This window comes from Sminthopsis crassicaudata, chromosome 6, assembly GCF_048593235.1.
Source record: "Sminthopsis crassicaudata isolate SCR6 chromosome 6, ASM4859323v1, whole genome shotgun sequence".
Lineage (NCBI taxonomy): Eukaryota > Metazoa > Chordata > Mammalia > Dasyuromorphia > Dasyuridae > Sminthopsis > Sminthopsis crassicaudata.
Genome location: NC_133622.1, coordinates 151884490 through 151898295, shown reverse-complemented (window position 1 = coordinate 151898295; position 13806 = coordinate 151884490). Strand labels below are relative to the sequence as shown.

The 13806-nt window shown below is 36.7% G+C and overlaps 1 protein-coding gene across 5 annotated transcripts in view; it reads left to right on the top strand.

Annotated features, from left to right (window-relative positions):
- Window positions 1–4029: 4029 nt before the first annotated feature.
- HERC3 (HECT and RLD domain containing E3 ubiquitin protein ligase 3) overlaps window positions 4030–13806 on the top strand; it is a 163885-nt gene continuing 154108 nt past the window's right edge. For all 5 annotated transcript variants that reach the window (XR_012483493.1, XR_012483494.1, XM_074275296.1 and 2 more), the window contains exons 1-2: window positions 4030–4166; window positions 12540–12739. The gene's annotated coding sequence lies outside the window, so the exon portion shown is untranslated. The remainder of the gene's footprint in view (window positions 4167–12539; window positions 12740–13806) is intronic.

Below are 13806 nucleotides of genomic sequence, written 5' to 3'. Positions count from 1 at the left end.
ATAGCTTATATTCTACTTAGAAGGTAATACAGTGTTTATACTGACAATTATCAACTTGATGAAATGCAATTAAGTAATAATAGTTTTTAATCAACATTTATATAGTGTCTTGAGGTTTACATTTCAAATAAGAGATATGCAAAAGAAGTCCTATAATTTGCTTTCTAAGTTCAAGGGACTGTAGATAGTTTTGGAATCCTTTAAAAAACATGTGGGTAAATGAAGCTCTTCATGCTTGCTGAAAATCTAGTTCAGAAAATATAAACATGATATATTGTAAATGTATTGTTTTCTGAAGTTTCTGGCTTGAAATCCAAGTAGATTTTTTAGAATGTTGGTGAAATTTTATAGTAGCTGTTAGGTTTTTCAGTTATAAATTACTTGTCCAGGGATAGGCACCAACCTAATTTTTAAAGCTGAAATTTGGCACATAAGATATAGTAAAATTAGATACAGAAGCAAACATTTATCTAAACAATAATGTAGTGATGGTGAGCCAAACATTATCCCATGAAATGGAACATGGAGTTTTGGCTCCACGGGGGAACCAAAGCTCTATGGTTGCTTTCGGTTCTTGCTAAGAACAGGCAAAACACAACTCTGATTGCTCTCTTGGTCCCTATGGTTGAAGCCAGAAGGAGCTGTTCACTTAGTAGTCTTTAATAGTTTATTAAAAAAGTACCACCTCTTTTCCTCCCTCTATTCTTCAAGACTTCCTTGGACTTCTAGGAAAGTATGTGTATGTATGTGTGAAGAGGGAAGTAGGTCCCTCTTTTCCTATCAGCTCAGTGGTATAATAGTAAAGACACATGCTTGCTAAAGGAATTTGGGATTAGACTTGAAGATCCTGGCTATTTCTTCTGCTTTGTGTTTAACAATGCATAAGTGACTGAACTTTGATCCTAAAAGATGGCCATGTCGAGCCTTGGTGACTATTTTATGAGTTTAAGAGGTTCCTGAGTTAGTGTTGGCTGCCCAGTGAGTGATACTTCCTACAACTACATATTCATATTATCACTGTAAGAAACTGGTCTGTAGGTACTGCAGTTGAAAGCACTAAGAAAGCCCATGCCACATTCTTATTGGCCTGTCAGTTATACATGTGAGAGTGTTCTGTTTAGTAGTTCAACAAAGTGCCTTTATTTTTTAGAGAGGTAATGATGATGGTGTTGGATTATTGTTTTATGTATTTACTAACATATCCATATGAGTCTTTTCTACTTTTAAGCACTTCTTTTTGTAGTGGAGAAAATGAATTGTTGTCTTATATCCGACTTTGATATTGAGTACCTTTTCTAGAAGGGGAGACCCTTGAAATGAGCCATACCTAAGCTTTGCTGCAGAGGTTTTTCCTTGGAACTCCAGGTGGGAATACAACAAATCAGAAAATTTTAGAAAAGCCACATTTCTCCTGGACTGAACCAGGTCTATATGAGTACAGAGCAGGAGTTTTTTGTAGGAGAAGGTACCTTGAGTAATGGGTGGTACTGATAAATTAATATGTAAAAATTTGAGCTTTCTCTTTTCTAGGTTTTTTTTTTGTCTTTTTTTTTTTGTATTCACTTTTAGACATTTCCTTCCTTTTCATGGTTTATGCCAAAGCTTTATAAACTGTGGGTTGTGACTCTACATGGAGTCACATAGCTAAGGTGGGGGGGGAGTGTTTTGAAAGTATGATTTATCATCATTAAATACTTGGTTTGCATATCTATTTTATATGTCATATATACAAATATAAAATACATATATAAAATAGATATGCAAACCAAATATTTAATGATTATAAATATATAACCGGGTTGCATAAAAATTTCTCAGGCAAAAAGTAGTCATTAGCAGAAAAAATTTAAGAAACCCTGATTTATGCCATCATTATTCCATTTATTGTAGTACACATAACTCTTTAATCCATTATTTTTATCCAGATCTTTTTTGTTTTGTTTTGTTTTGTTTTTTAATCCAGATCTTTTGTGAATTTTATTTTATTTTATTTTGTGTGTTTTTAAAGTAGACACAGGGGCAGTTAGGTGGGCTGGTAGGACCTAGATCAAATCCTTACTAGCTATGTAACCTAGGCTTAATCCTGTTTGCCTCCCTCTCTCATCCCCAGTAAAGTAGACCCAGAGCATTATATACTCAAATATTCAGTTTGATCTGCAATATCACGGATATGTATATTTCTGCTCCAAAAGACCCCATCCCCATGTCTCTTTATTTGTGAGACATACAATCAAAAGAGTGTATTTTTGTTCTTTATGTTTGACAGTACAGGATCCACCCAATGTGCTAGAAACCTTGATTTCCTCCATGGGCTGTCCATCAGGAGTAATCTCTCATCTCTCTACTTGACCACCCATCTCTTTCCCTGATAAATTTTTTGTTCACATCCAGTTCTCTTTTATAATATGTTGCAGCTTGCCTGCACATACCGTCTGCATTAGGATGACAATCATTTCCAGTCCTTCCAAACGTGTATTGTTACATAAGTAGCAGCATACAACACCAGTGAAATCAGGAGATGTAGCTAGTATGCTAACACATCATTACAAAATAACTGCATCAGAGTTACAAAATAAAGCGCTATCAAAGGTCTGAAGGGGAAGGTCATCTTCTACGGAGAGAATCAGAGAAGATTTCTTGGAGGAGATAGCGTTTGAGTTCTGTTGAGGTGGCAATCCTTTCAACAAGTATTCATTAAATGCCAACTATGTACTAAGCTCTGGGCACTGAAGTCACTGGGGATGTAAAACACTCCCAAACCCACACAGACACACACAAGAAGAAAAAAAAAAATCCAGTTCTCATCTAATTTATGTTCTTTCAAATGGAAATAAGTTATTTGAAGGATATGAAAGGACAGAACAAAAGTATGGAGGCATGAATACGACAAATTTGAGGAAATATCTTTTAAATCTCTTATTTTAGTCTTTCATTTTTCTTCCATCAAAGCCTTCTTACTGTTCCTAACATAGGGCATGCCATCATTCCTTTCTGTGTCTTTGCCCTGGATGTTTGCCATTCCTGGAAATCTTAGAGTCACTGATTTAAATTCAAAAAATTAGCTCAAATACCACTTTTGCTACAGACTTTTCTTGATCTCCCTAGCTAGCCCCTCCCATTTGTATTTGTTTATATGTTTTTTTTTATGTGAGACAGCTTCAAGGAGGACGTAGAGCTCAAATCCTGCCAGCCACGGATCGTGGAGACTGAATGATCCTGAGCAAATCACTTAAACTTCCTCGTGCTCCTGGGTAAAAGGTTATAAACTACAGAACAGGTATTAGTCGAGGTTGGGGGAACGAGTTTCCTCACTGGCAATTCCCCATATTATTGAAATCACAGATCTGGTTAAAAAAAAAAAAAAAAAATTAGCATATTCGTATGTGGTCACGTGAGCTTCCTCAGTAGAATGTAAACTCCTTGAAGACTAGGAATGTTTAACTTTTGTCTTTTGGAATCCCAGAGCCTGGGATGGAATCTGGTAGTAGGCGTTTAGTCAATACTTGTTGATGAAGTATCTCTGCATCTTTGAGACACGGATGCTCAGCTCGAGGAATACTAAAAGCCCTTTTGCACACCTCCCGCTAGTCCATCTAAGCCCCCGAAACTATTCTTCCTACAGCAGCCATCCTTAAGATGCTTCTCAGGCTGCTTACTCTGAAGACAAAACATTCCTGTCTCAGTATTCCCGACTGCCCCGACTCAAGTAGAAACCTCCAGCTTCCAGCACTCTTCCTCTCTCCCGTCCCGGCCCCCACCTCCTCACCACGTGTCAATCCACTGCCCCCGCCCCACTCAGCCTCTTGAGCGCTGCAGCTATTGGTGCAGGCGGGCTGCAAGGCAAGCACCCCATTGGCCATTTTAGGAAGTCAGTCTGGGGCGATGGTCCGCAGTCTGCTGGCGGAGGAAACTTCCTGGTGATTGTGACGCTGGGAAGAGCCAAAGGAATCCTGAGTCTAGGCCAGCAGAGCTGTCAGGGCAGGAATCCTGGGGCCCCCGTGGCGGAGTCTGGAAGGCGGAGCGCAGCGGGACGTCGCGGGTTTCGAGCGAGGCGGGGACCTAGCGCCAGCACCGCTGCAGCCGCGTTTGGGTGGCGGTTGCCGGCGTGACCCGACCTCCGGGGCGGCTTCTCCAGACGGTACCGCAGCTGCTGCGGCTCTTTCCGGGTGATGAATTTGAGTTGCTCGTGCGGGTATTTGCAGCGGGCGTAGAGGAGGGGTCGGGGAGGGCCGGGGGCCACCGCGCAGCCCTGCCCTGTCTGCGGCCGGCGTGGCAGCGCCCTGCCGCACTGACCTTCGGCGATGCTCCTGGCCGGTGGCCGCAGGGAGCGGACCCGAAGCCAGAGACTGGCTGGCCAGGGGTGTCTGCCCTCGGGAGAGACGGTGCACGGAGCAAGAGGTGGCTGCGGGCAAAATCTAGTCTTGGTGGAGCCTGGAAAGACCACCCAGGCTGCTCGGACTAGGGAGACGCAAGATGCTCAGTGGAGGCAAAAGTCGAGGCCTTAGTGGGGAGGAGCAGCGGGAAGAAGCTGCTGCGCCGCCCCCTGCTTGAAGATGCAGTTATTCTGAGCTGCAGCGACCCCCACCTCCATCCCCAGCCCTGGCCACCGTGGCAAGGCGGCAGCAGGCGGGGGGCGTCTGGAGGTAGCCCCATAGAGCCTGGGTCCTCCACTAGGCCCCAGTGTGTGGGCAGGCTAGCGGGGCCGGGGTAGGGGGGGGAAGAGCCGGGGGGCGCGGGGGGCGGTGCCTGTGGGTGAGCACCTCCCTTGCACTGTCAAATTCTTTGCCTGGGCTAAGGGGTAGTTCAGGAACAGCACGCACAGTCAGGATGAGGGAAAACTGGGAAATAGTGTATGCCGTGACGGTCTAGACCAACCCCTCTATTTTATGGATAGGCAAACCAAGACTCTAGGAAGTTATGAGACTCTTTGAGGGCCAATTTAAACTAAATCTTCGGGTGCTGTAGTAATGTACTGTACCCCTGGGATAACCTTAAACATCTTTTATTGGACGTTCAGAAATTCGAAGCTCGCCTCCAAAGTTTCTGAAGTGAACTAAACAACTGGGGGAGGAGGAGAACTGTGTAATTTTGACTTGCATAACATAGGAATGCTTTTGTAAAGACCCTGCTAAAAGCTCAACATTGTTTGAATTGCACCTATATGCCCTGAGGCTTTCCCCCTAAATTTACAAGGGACACAAGTTTTTTTCAATCTTTGTTTTTCTCTTTGCCCTCTCGTTTAAAAAAAATTTAAAAAATGTTTTAATTTTTGTTCAGAAGTTAACAGCACCAAATAAAAAGGGCATTTACATATGTAAAAGAAAAAGAGGATTGTATATGAAAATGCAAATCTCATATATAGCTTGCTTTTATTTTTGAATATGTTAAATTTAACCAGTAGCTTTCAATGCGATCTTTCTTGACTGTGCTTTTTTTGGCCTGCCTTCTATATTTAAAAATAAAGACGCCAATGATTTTTTCCCCTCCTTCTATCCTTCCCTCCTTTCCTTTTCCTTTCCCTTTTAAAAATTCAATTTTATTTTATTTTTTCAGATCTAATTTCTTTCTGTCTTCCTTGAGAAAACAAAAAAAGCAAATCTCATAAATGTATAGACAAGCAAAACAAATTCCTGCTTTGGCCATGTTAAAAAAAAAAAAAAGATGCCTCAATGTACACTCTGAATCTAGCACTTTTCCATATGGAAGTAGATAGTATAATTACATAAATCTGAATCAGTTCTTTATATGTACTTGAAAATGAGACATTATCAAAGAAAGTTGCTGCAAAAAATTCCCCCCATTTATTGTTTCCCTTCTTAGCTGCATTGATTTTGCATTGCAATCAAAACTATCCATTTTATCTTCCTTCATGCTCTTTATGTTTTGTTTGCTTATGAATTTTCCCCCATCCATAGATCTCAAAGGTAATTTTTTTTTTTTTTTTTTGGTTATAGCTTTTTATATACAAGATATATGCATGGGTAATTTTTCAGCATTGACAATTGCAAAACCTTTTGTTCCAATTTTTTCCCTCCTTTCCCCCACTTTCCCCCCCAGATGGCAGGTAGACCAATACATGTTAAATATGTTAAAGTCTATGTTAAATAAATATATGTATACATATCCAATGTTATTTTACTGGACAACTCAAAGATAATTTCTTTCTTGATCCTTTAATTTCTTTGTGATATCGCCTTTTAATATGTAAAGTTATATGTCCATTTTGTGCTTATCTTGATGGTGTGAATTGTTGGTCTAAACCTATTTTCTGCCAGCCTGCCTTCTAGTTTTTCTATCAGTATCTGTTAGAATTCTCTTCTCAGTAGCAGATCTTTGAATTTATCAAACTATAAGTCCTTGTGTTTGTATGCCATCTGTGGTGCCTCATCTGTTCCACTGACCAGATTTTTATCCAGTATCAAATTCTTTTGATTATTACCAATTTGTAGTATAGTTTCAGATCTGATATCTTTCCTACTTCTTTTCTTTGTCTCTTTTGAGCTTCTTGGTCTTTTGTTTCTCTAAGATGAATTTTATTAATTTTTTTCTAACTCCATAAAATAATCTTTTGGTAGTATGATTGGCATTTCACGAGATGAGTAAAGTGATATAGATTGTATTGTCATTTTTATTATAATAATTTGGCTTAAACACAAGCAATTAATATTTTCCCACTTATTTAGGTTTGTCTTATTTTCTGTAGTTGTGTGTGTGTGTGTGTGTTTGGATAGGTGACTTCATAGGAAAATTACCATAGATTTTATGTATCTGAAATTATTTGAAATAAGTTTTTTCATTATTCTTTAATATATAGAAATACATTTTTTATTTACGTGGTTTTCAAAAATATTCTACTTTGCTGGTGGTAGCTTCAGTTAATTTTTAGGTTATTCTTTATACCTGCAAAAAGTAATCGTTTTGTTTTATCTTTGCTGTGTTTATTTCTTTAGTTACTCTTTCTTTTCTCATTGCTACAGGTAGCAATTCTAGCTTATAGCAGTGGTGGTAATGGACAGCTATATTTCTTCTTTGATCTATTGGAAAATATTATAGTTTATTCCCATTACTTAATATACTGCTTCTTAATGTTAAGAGTACAATGGAAAGGTCCATTTTTGCCTATGTTTTCTAATGTTTTCAACAAAAATAGATGTTGAATTTTGTCAGAATTTCTTTCTGTATCTACTGATATAATCCTTTTTTTAAAAGTTGCTATTAACATTATCAGTTAGGTTTATTAGTTTTCTAAAAATGAACCAATCCTGTATAAATCCAGCATGATTATAGTATATATATATATTTTGAAATGTTGCTGTAGCTATGTTTTTTAGAAATATTGGTCCATAGATTTTTTTGTTTTGCATCTCTCTGATTCAGTTATCATGACCATATTGGTATCATAGAAAGAATGTTTTACAAATATTGGAATTTATTGTTCTTTGAATATTTTAAAATTTACTTGTAAATCCATTTATTTCTTCTTTTTAAATAGTTCAATTTATCTTATCTTTAGTTAAATTTCCTTTTGAGACAAAATTACTTAAATTCTTTATTTCTTGTTCTGTTAATCTGGAGTCTTTTCATATTTTTAAAAATAAATATCCATCTGTTTCCTGTAAGTTGTCAGTTTGATTAGCATATAGTTGGATATAATTTCTAATAATTTATTTTTTTCATTTTTTTATGAATGCTTTTTCATTTTTGATACTGGTCATTTGGTTTTCTTTTAAAAAATTAAACTAGGCATTATTTTATTTTATTTTGTTTTTGGGTTTTTGAAAATAAGGTCTTAGTTTTATTGATTTTTCTTTTCTTTTTGCTTTGTTTTGTTAATCTCATCTTTGTTTTCAGAATTTGTTTTGGTATTAAGGCTTTTAGTTTAATTGTTTTCTAGTTTTTTATTTTCTTTCTTTTTAGTTACAAGGCATTTTATTGATTTATTCTTTTTTTCCTTTGCTTATGAAAGTATTTAGAAGGTTATACATTGAGTTAGTTTCTATAACTTTACTATTTTTCCCCTGTAACTACTTTAGTGTTTTCTTTAAATATTTAATGTAGTGTGCTTTCTAGGGCTCCAAGTTGGGGTGACAAAATGTACTGTTGCTTTCTAGAGTCCTCACACCAGTGTGATTAAAATATACATCTGAACTAGCTCTCTGAAGGACCTCAGGATCAGCCCAAGACTTTGGTCTTAGTGAAGGAGAGATGAAGGTAGGAGACTCACAAGGATGGTCAAAAATGGAGTCCATTTATTTCAAGTCTTCTCAGCTCTTAAATACCTTAGTATGATTACATCACTACAGCACACTGAGCATGTGCCAATTGTAGAACCATCACATCACCATATCACACTAAGTATATGTCAACTAGAGTGATTACATCTTTTCATCACACTAAGTATATGTGAACTAAAGAACCATTATCTCATCAATCATACTGAGTAAACATCCTGCTGTAAGTATGCTTTAAGTATACCTTTTCCAGAGTTCTCCCATTATTTTTGGTCCTCTACATCTCCCACTTTCTTTTGTTTTAGTACAAAGGTGGTCATGTCCTCCCTGACTTCTCAGGAAGGGAGATGAGAACCCCAAAGGGAGGTGATCACACCCTCCCTGACTTCTTAGGAAGGAGAGGTGGGCACCAAAGAGCAATGGGGAGCCAAACCAGCTATTGTTAGCAGGTTTCCTCTGAGCTGAAGGGTCTTAATTGAAACAGGTATACATAAATCCATCAGCATGGGAGGTAGTACACAAGCACATAATAATATAACACAGGCTAATAGTGATGTAACAAACAATAAGAATCAACACGAGGAATTATACATGTCCGTAAGTCTTAGAAGGAGGGTATATAAATAACAATCACACAAACACCTCCTTTAGCAGCCAAAAGATAGTCCAAAACCAATATATTGTCCATTACTTCATGTGTCAGAGAATCCAATGATTCCTGCAAGTTTTATAAATCCTGCAATAGTGTCATCATATCTCAGGGAATCCAGCGATTCCTGCAGGTTTTGAAGTACTGCAGCAATCTTGTTAACAATTTTTGATGTTCTTTAGTCAATTGTCATACACATTGAGTTAACAGCCATGCTTTTTCAGTTTCACATGTAGTCAAAGATGGAACCATCTGTGGTCCTTTACAATTTAACTATTAAAATATTTAGTGCATGTATGTTTAGGTATTGATATTCAGTGTTTATAATACCTTTCTGCATATTGTGGTCACCATTTATCTGTTATTCAAGTCTGGTTTTGCTGTTGTCTGAGTTCATGAATGTAACCTTTGCTTTTTTGAGTTCAGCTGAAGTGTAATAGTATTGATCTAGTCCTTTAAGTCTACAAATTTGTTTAATGTATGTTTCTTGTAAGCATAATCTCATTTATACTTGTGATCAATAACTGTATTTTCAATCATTCTATTCTATTTATACACACACACACACACACACACACACACACACACACACACACATTTGCTTCTCTTTACTCTTTGTACTTTCCATTAGAAAGACGAGATGATTGAAAAATGTATTTAGCATCAGTATTCTGCACTTGAGATAGTCTACTTTAGTATTCTGCTTCTCATCCCCTATCTCTCTTTTCTTTTTGTCCAGTCTCTAATCATAGGTTCTTACCTTCTTTTTAAAAACACTCTTAATCTTTTTATGATCCATCCTCTGAGATTAGAGTTTGTTTTGCTAATGACTAATCCTTTCCTATATCTATCCTCCCTCTTCCTTCCTGTCTCTCTAGATCTTTGCTGTTTCTCTGTTGAGTTAAAATGATTTTTTACACCAAACTAATTCTTTTTTAGTCTCTGTCTCTCTCTCCTCCTCCTCTTCTCCCTCTCCCGATCTGTCCTTCCCTGTCTGTCCCTGTCTCTGCCCCACCTATCTTGTTTGTATAGTCTTCCACTTGTACACTCCCATTATGTGAGATAGTATGATTCCTTCCCTTTCCTCCTCTCCTTTTTTATTTAGTGTATCTTTCTTTGCTGTTCCCTTTTCTTTCTTTCTTTTTTTTTTTAAAGATCATCAAAACATAATAAAACTACTCCTTGCTTCTTTATCTTATTTAACTACATTTATGATCTTTTGATGATAGATGATAGAGTTCTGAAGGACCCATGTTGTTTCTTTCCCTGTGAATAGTTCATCTTCAGATAATCCCTTCAGTTGTTCACTGTGTTTTTACCTTTTTATGTTCCTCTTGATTATTGTTTGGATTTCAAATTTTTTCTTGAACTGTGGAATTTTCATTAAGAATAGTTGGACATTTTCTATTTTATTAAAAGCCCCATTTTCCTTATGTAGCACTATACTGTTTTTGCTGGGTAAATTATTCTGGGTTTTAAATTTATATCTTTGCATTTAGAAATAATTGTGTTTCAAGCTCTCTTCTCCTTTATAGTGGAAACAGCCAATTCTTTTGTGATCTTAACTAGCTTAATTGTGTTTTTGTTTTTGTTTTTTTAAATTGAAGCTCTTATGTTGATTCTGACAATCCTAGGTTTTTTATTTTGTGGAGGTGACATGTGGATTCTTTCTATTTCACATTTCTCTCTGGTTTTGGATCTAAGCAATTCTCATTTTTTTTTTTTTTTTGGAGGCAATTGGGGTTAAGTGACTTTCCCAGATTCATACAGTTAGTAAGTCAGATCTGAGACTACATTTGAACACCAGGGTTTAGTCTCCTATCCACTAGACTACCTAGCTGCCCTTTTCATGGTTTCTTGAATAAAATTATCAGGTTTTTGGTTTTTTTGGGTGGGTGAAGTGGGGCTTCTGGCTTTCACGTTGTCCAGTGAATCTTAAATTATTTCTTTCTGATCTGTTTTCCAAGTCATTAAAAAAAAAAAACAACAATTTTATAATTTTCTTATGCCTCTCCATCCTTTCTCCATTCCATTTTGAGATTTTTAATTTTTAAAAATTTTTTCTTTGCTTAATATTTCTTATTGTATCATAGGCTATTAATTTCTATTTCATCCATTCTGATTTTCAGGGTAATTGTTATTTGAATAAGGTTTACTTCTGTACTAAATTGTTAATTCTGTTTGTAAGTCTTTTCCCTGAAAGCACTCATTTCTTTTCTAGTTCTTTTCTCTTGAGTTCTAATTTTGTATACAATACAATATTAAAAAAAAAAAAAAAAGCCAACCCAAAATAACCCTCTTGATTCTTGCTTTATTAGTTCAAGGAATTTTTGTTGACTTTGTGGTCAAGCTGTGTTTTTCTTTGGGTCTTTGATTATATATTTTGTAGAATTATTCTCTCTTTATGAGTTTGTCTCTTGGGAATATTGTATTATGTTTTGTTTTAATTGTCTTTTTGGGTTACTTATCCTTTCAAGTTTTTATTCCTGAATTGGAATTTTGGAATTCAAAACAACAACCTCTCCCATTCCCCAAAAAAGAATCAAAAGAGACTTCTTTGGAAAAAAATAGTCTACAGATAAGAGTTAAAAGTCTGGAGGCCTGAGCCTATTTACTGCCTCCTTCTACTAAGCAAATGCCCAAGATCAACATCATTCCAGTAAGTTCTTGTTAGGGTCAGAACTTGAGCTCTTTTGGAGGCATTGTTGGGTACTTGTGTTGTTCTTTTTTGTTATCTGTATGTCCTGTTATTTCATTTTCTGGATTGTTCTTAAAAGATCTCAGGGGAGATTTAAATTTTAATCATGTCATAAGCAATTTGATCTAGGTTATGGTTTGACTTGGCTGGCTCTTTATCCCAGTATGGGTGTGGACAACACCATTGCAAGCATTTCTCTTGTTGGAACTCTAGTAGACAATAATTCTCTTCTTCAAGCCCTGACTGCCAGTTGAGATTTTTCTTAAGTTTAAATCTTTGGAGGCATGGACTTATTTCAGTTAGTTGACTAGATCCTAATTCCTGCCCTCCTCAGGTACGGGACCCAGTCTAACTCTGGATGAATTCAGTTTCCTGTTCTATAATCTAAGCAAAAGAGGTGTAAGTCAACCCCTAGTTACAGTTGTCCTGGTTCCTCAACTGTACCTAGGGAATTTCTATATGGGGTTTCTAGTCAGCATTCTTCCTGTTACACCAAACAAACTACAATCCTCAGTTCTAAGCAAGGTTATCAGATTGTATTACCTCCACCAAGCCTGTCAGTCTTTCTGTAAATGATGGGTTGTCTCTTCTGGACATCTACTTAACTAACTGCCCATCATTTCTTTATTTCTTCTCACCAGGAAACTGTGCCTACACAAAAAAGAAATACAAGGTAATTTCTTTAGGAAGGTATGGAGTTCATCTAGGAAGTGGAGAAAGAAATGAGGCACGTTAAAAAGCAAGTGAGGAGGGAGAGTATTGGAGGCAGAGGCATAGAGATGGGAGATGCAGAATGGCTGGTTTGGAGGATTTTTGTAGGATTCAAATAATTGTAGAAGAGGCCACTAAAGACATCATAAATTTCCCAAGGTTTTACAAATTTTTTTCATTTTATAGGATCACAAGATTTTGGGGTTCAAAGAACCTTACAGTCATCTAATCTAGCTCTCTTGTTTTACAGATGAGGAAACCGATAATTATCAAAGTGAGGGGCACTTGTCCAAGATCATACAACTAGTAAATGGCAGAACCTGGATTTGAAATCAGTTCCTTGTGAGTTTTCAGACACTTGATCTTTAGACTCCAATCCTGCACATTTCATCTTCCCTCTGTTGCCTCCTTCTTGCTGTGCAGCTGCCTAACACTAGCATCAAAATAAAGGTAAATTCACTTAAATGAGTATGGCTCTTCAAAAAAAACAACCTCTCCCAATCCCCAAAAAAGAATCAAAAGAGACTTCTTTGGAAAAAATAGTTTACTGATAAGAGTTAAAAGTCTGGAGGCCTGAGCCTATTTACTGCCTTCTTCCACTAAGCAAATGCCCAAGATCAACATCATTCCACTACTTCTACTCTGTAGATTTTAATCCTCATAAAGATACTGATTTGTGGGACAATAATGACCAAAGAAATAATCAGAGATTCTTAGAGTAAGAAAAAAGCACAAAGGGATTTATTGTGATCTCCCAAGAAAGGGCATCTCTCATCTGACAAGGTGTTTGTCAGTAAAGTAGTGCAAAGCAAAAACTGTAAAATACAAGATTAAATAGCCTGAACACAGAGGCCACCCCTCTCTGCTCTAATCTCCCCTCCCCCTTTCTTTCCACTGTTTGGGGGAATCCAGGCTTCCATTCTAAAAGTAGAAATCTATCCCGGAAATAAAAGAATAAATTGCCTTTAAAAGAAGTACTTAAATGCTAATTAAGAGGTGGTGGGAAAGAGAAGGGGTTGAACACCTGAAGCTTTTTAGCTATAGCTCTACTTATTATTATAAAGTACATTGGGAAATTTTTTCTCTACATTGGGAAATAAAAAATGGATACTGGGAAGAATGCTTCAATCTTTGCTAAAAGCTCTATTAGTTTTTATAAAAATACAGTATGGCTATTATCTTAGTTTTCTAATAACCTGTTTACTTAGGTGACATTGTTTTAAAACAAAATTTAAGTCAGATGATAGAAATAGTGTGTGGTTTTATTTATTTGTGGTTTTAACTATTATCAGAGAGCTTGCTATTAGGCATGTAATATAACATGGGCAGAGAAATAAAGGCACTACATATACCAAGATATTCATGATAGCACTTTTGAGCTAGAAATAATAAATTATGACCTATGAATGTAATGGATTACTAACATGGAAAGATGTGTGTAGGCTGATTATGGAATGGTGTAAGCAGAACCAGGAAAATAACATACACAGTGACTATGATAGTGAAAAAAGAAAACA